Source organism: Euprymna scolopes, chromosome 17 (assembly GCF_053919585.1).
Source record: "Euprymna scolopes isolate OS-2025 chromosome 17, ASM5391958v1, whole genome shotgun sequence".
NCBI classification, from domain to species: domain Eukaryota; kingdom Metazoa; phylum Mollusca; class Cephalopoda; order Sepiida; family Sepiolidae; genus Euprymna; species Euprymna scolopes.
In genome coordinates, this window is record NC_136498.1 from 109688147 (window position 1) to 109694245 (window position 6099).

The window sequence follows — 6099 nt, forward strand, 5'->3', positions numbered from 1 at the left end:
AAAATGACATTGTTTTAGCAACATTATAATAGTACATTTAATGTGATAATTTAACATGTATGTTAATATTACGTTTAAATTTCTGCAAGTTGGTACGGAAGTGGAAACCGGAAATAGGAAAGTAATTCCAAAGGCAAGGTGTTCAAGAAAAGAAACTATTAAAATACGGTTTTCCGGAATTTGATGACCTATGCAGGAAAGGGACAAATTTTACTGCTTGTCAAGTTGATCGGAGATTTTTTCGTTGAGGGCGAAACAAATGCAGTAAGTTCGTTGGAGCACATTCTGTAGAAGCACTTACAAAACAAGTACAAGGATGCAACACTGCGGCAACGGGACACAGTCTGGAGCTCGGTAGTTATTGTAGGATCAAATAAATCAAAGATTCTTTTTTTGCGCCCAGTGCAAGAGGGAGATACTAGTGGTTAGCGCACCAGCCCAGATGTGGCAACAATGGGCGAATTTGGAGGATTTATAAAGACATGGAATTTTGGCAGCTGTGAGAACTTTTCAACCCGGTAGATGGAGCCCACCTTCTTTGCAGCAGTATCTTTTAAGTTTGTATTTCATCTTATGCTGCTCGTGAATGTTAGGCTGAAGAGTTAAATGTCGTAGTTTCGGGAAGATTGCTGTCAGCCATGGTAATAGTTGAAACGTTTCTTATAATTGTTAAAAGAAAGTAGCTTTGTTTGGTGGCATACACGGCATAATTGCGTTGACACACCGGTTCTTGTCAGATCACCGAAGTTAAGCAACGTTGAGCCTGGTTAGTACCAGAATGGTGACCATTTGGGAATTCTAGGCGCTGTATGTGCTCTCTGCTTATCTCGGCATTTGTTTCCAGATGTCCTGTACATACACTTCACTTGCCACTGGTATTAAACAATGTCGACTCAGGAGAGGTGTGGTTGGAGATTGCACACCTCCTACTACGAAAATTTCACACGCACACAACCCTTCGTGGATAACAATAGTCTGTCAAAGACTGAAGGGGGACTGTGTGTGTTTGGTAGCATTGAATGTGATCATCTCTTTTCATGCGATTTTACTATTGTACTGAATGTCAAAATCAAAAGACACAGCCCTTGCCTTGATATGTGTACATTGAATTTGCCAACATGTCGATAATAGAGGTTAAATCTAATGACTGGTTCGAATACTATGGCTTTACAAAATACAGTTAAATAAGTGATAATCGGAGGGAGCCAAGCCAGAAAAATATGACGGATGAGGCAAGATTTCCCAACCAAATCCTCCTAGAAGATATTTGGTCAGTAGCGTTGTGTGAGGGCGAGCATTATCATGATGGAAGATGACTCTCTTTCTGTTGACTAAAAAAGGTCGTTTTGCATCAATATGGATGAAAATATTGCAGAAAAAATGAATGATGCTTTAATAAATCTGAAAGAAAAAGTAATAAATTAATCATGGTGATATGTTTAATATTAACAATATGCATAAAATAAATTAAAATGGTTTAAAATGAACCTTCTACTAAACGGTAAAACTTTTGCACCAACCTTTTGATAGAAGATATCTAATCTGTATATCTCGTGATGAGCATGCTATTTAAAGCTGAAATGCGACAGATATGCATACAGAGCCCCTTAGAATGCTTGGTGAATCTAAACACGGTCTACATCAATAAGAAGTTGTAGATAATTGACAAAGTGATTGTCCTAGTGAATTCAAGGGTTACGGCTTACACAATCTCACACAATAATATATCTTCGTCAAATGGGTAATCCCGCGAGATACCGCCTGCTCACAAATGCCCCTACGGACCTTGGCATAGTCGCTTTCAAATGGGCTTAAGGTCGCGTAGATCACACTGTAGGTTTTTTTTTTTTTTAATGGTCGAATGCATTCCAGATAATAATAATAATAAAAAAACGCTGTATTCTTTCTTTCTGTCTTTCTTTTTTCTTCACTTTCTCCCCGGAACATAACGTGGATTACCGGCTAATCGTTGCTTTAACCCGATGAAGACGAAACGAAAACTAATCCCTTTTATATTCGCCTATTCACGGATTAATTGTGTTTCGCTTTCTCGGATTGTGAACTGTTTAAATCAGACAGGAACGGACACGCAGTACATACACACAAAAATACCGTTCAACAACCCCTTTCAAAGGGATCCAGCTGCAATGTCTTTTAGTTATTTCGTCTAACCATTTCCTTTTTTTTATTTGATTTTACCAATGAAGTTCTTAATATTTACAAATATTTATTCAGAGTATTTGGTTTTGTTTTGTTATTTTATCGTCAGGCATATCAACCCTTTTCTGGTTATTAAAAAGAAACAACCTGATGCAAAAAAAAGGTGGTCTCCCATCTACCAGGCTAGTACATTCTTTTAACTGATAGTGTCCTATATATATATATATATATATATATATATATATATATATATATATATATATATATATATATATATATATATATATATATAAATATATATACATATAAATATATATATATAAATATATATATATATATAAATATATACATATATATAAATATATATATATAAAAATATATATATGTATATAAATATATATATTTATAAATATATATATAAATCTATATATCTATAAATATATATATATATATATCTACATATCTATAAATATATATATATATATAAATAAATAAATATATATAAATATATATCTATAAATCTATATATAAATCTATATATCTATAAATATATATATATATATAAATAAATAAATATATATAAATATATATCTATAAATCTATATATCTATGAATATATATATATATATCTATACATCTATATATTTATCTATCTATATATCTATAAATATATATATATATAAATCTATATATCTATAAATATATATATATACATATATATATAAATCTATATATCTATAAATATATATATAAATTTACATATCTATAAATCTATATATCTATAAATATATATATATCTATAAATATATATATATCTATAAATATATATATCTATAAATCTATAAATATAAATATCTATAAATATATATATATATCTATAAATATATATATATATCTATAAATAATATATCTATAAATAATATATATCTATAAATCTATATATCTATAAATCTATAAATATAAATATCTATAAATATATATATATCTATAAATATATATATATATCTATAAATATATATATAAATATATATATATATCTATAAATCCATATATCTATATATCTATATATCTATATATCTATATATATATATATATATATATATATATATATATATATATATATATATAAATCTATTAGTCTTCGCGCCCAAGAGCAGGACACAAAATGTTTTAAATAATAATAATAATAATAATAATAATAATAATAATAATAATAATAATAATAATAATAATAAGAAGAAGAAGAAGAAGAAGAAGAAGAAGAAGAAGAAGAAGAAGAAGAAGAATAGAATAATTATAACAAAAACATTCGCTGGCGAGGACTACTATTGACCATAATAGTTTTTTTGAAATTTTCATCTCTATTTTTCTCGTTATGTACTGAATGAAACCTATATGAAATATGTTCCTTATTAAATTTTAAAGATTTTCTATTCTGAAAGAAGTTTTAAAAAATGTAATCTAAAAAAGTTATTTTAAAGTTTTGTTTAAAAAAAATTCAGATTTTCTCATTATTCAGACCTGTATTACAAAGATGGAGTCGCAAAAAATGAATTGTGGTGTGAGGAGAAATACAAACTGAAAGTTAGAATATTCAGACCTGTAATAATACAAAAATGAGTTGTGGTGTGAGGAGAAATACAAACTGAAATAGAGAGAAGGAGAGTTTTAAAATATAATCTTAAAAAGATAAGATACAAGTTAGAAAAGCATTTCATCCAAGGCATGAAAATTGTTAAACAAAATGTTTTTACTATAGGCTTTAAAAATAAAGGTATAAGATTCAATTTGAAATTTATTTATCTTCAAAGGGCACTTTTATAAATTTTACAAAGTAAGGTGTAAAAATTTAATTTAAATTGAATCAAGAAATTACCTTGGATTTATTTTATGTAATGGACATTTTGTTGCAATTTAAAAACGTTATCTTTAATGATATAGATATAAAATTTTTAATCAGTTATAATATGTTGCAATTTAAAAAACATTATCTTTCATCTAGCAATTAATGATAAAGATATAAAATTTTCAGTGATATTTTTTTAAATGCAACATAATGTACATTACATAAAATAATTTATGTAATTTCACGCCGATTTTTTTTTTTTTTTTTTTTTTTTTCATTTTAGGTCAAATTTTTTTCATTTCAAACCGAATTTTATTTTTTATTTCTGGTTAAATTTAATTTATTAAAGGCCAAAATAATTTCATTAGGCCACATTTCTGGCCAAATTAATTTTATTTCAGGCCAAATTTCTTCCATTCCAGGCCAAATTTATTTAAAATCAAATTTATATCAGGGCACATTAAGGCGAAATTTCTTTAATTTCAGACTAAATGTACTTAATTTCATGCCTAATTTACTTCATTTCAGGCTAAATTAATTTACTTCATTTCAGGCTAAATTTATTTCGTTGTAGGCCAAATTCATGTCAGGCCAAATTTATTTACTTAAGTTCTGTACTTCGAATGTATTTCATAAATGAATAAAGTGAACTGCGCATATTTAAAAAGGCCATTAAAAAAAATTGCTCAACTATATAAGTAACTCCAGCTATTGTGTGTAATGATATGACTATTCCATTTTAGTTTTACTGGTAGGTTAAAATCAATGATATTTATTATGAAAGATTCTGCTTTAACCTTTTTTGTACCAATGTTCCTTAAATGGAACATAGTTTTCAACATACTATAGAAATTGTAATTTTGCTTTAAATTCAATTTTTATAAGTTATTTCTATTAAAGTAGCTTCATTTTACTCCAGATTTATGAAAACTCTTATAAATTATTCTTATAGTTATATTTAAAGAAAAATTACAATTTCTATAGATATATATACAAAAAAGGTTATACAAAATCAATTGAAACGAGAAAATTAAAAGAATTGTTTTTGACATCGGAAAATAGGCATAAATTTTTCCGATTCCGATACCGATTCCGACACCCAAAATATTCCGATTTTTCCGATTCCGATTAATCGTCCCAACACTAATATCAAATCTAACATTTTGCACAGTTTGCACCGAATGAAATGCGCAGAACAAAAAATAAATAAATTTAAAAAAATTGATGAAACAAAAGAAAACAAAATCTGTGTTTAGATGCCATAAATATTCGCATTTGAAAACGACAAATGCACAATAAATATTGAAATAAATAAAACTCAAAACGGATCCGAAAATTGATTCCGGACGAGGAATAAATGTGTCACCAGAAAAATATTGCTACAAAATAAAAACCATTGGCAAAAGGTAAATAAAACAACATATATTTAGCAGCTCACAACAACACGTTACATGTTAGGTAAACATAACATATAAAAGTCGAAACACGATACCAACATACATTTCGTGAAAAAACAAACTCAATTCCAGAAACAACAGAGGAAGAAAATGCAATGAAAAGAATAGCAATTATAAAAACCGACTTTTAAAAACGACTGTTAACAAAATATGCAGTCCAGTTGGCAAAAATATACCGTCAAAAATATACCCATCAAGAAAACTTCCTATGAGAAATTAATCTCGCAAACTCATTCATACTGGGACACTCAGGGCCAAGAATATATGTGATATGATAGTCGTCACCTACCCTCCCCGTCCAGAGCTAAATCTCAAATTATTATAACCCTAACCCTAACCCTAACACTTTGCCCCTAACCCTACGATAATTAAAAAGAAAGGGGGGAATTCTTTTTGAACTCTTGAGACACGAAGACGCCTCATGGTCAGTGGTCATTTTCCGAATAATCACAAGACAAGTGCGCAAGTAGTCAATTTCTATTGATCAGGTGTGGCGGTGACTAAGACAAAATACCGGACATAGGATTTCCGATTTTGAATGAATAGATTTAAGAGTTGGTCAATTTTAAAAGTTTCCAGTTTGAAGCAGCTGACGACAGTTTGCGGCTCGAACATGATCGAACAGAACTTTGTCAG

At 28.4% G+C, this 6099-nt stretch overlaps 1 pseudogene; it reads left to right on the forward strand.

Annotated features, from left to right (window-relative positions):
* Positions 1-697: 697 nt before the first annotated feature.
* On the forward strand, positions 698-814 carry LOC145297108 (5S ribosomal RNA; annotated as a pseudogene).
* Positions 815-6099: the final 5285 nt, after the last annotated feature.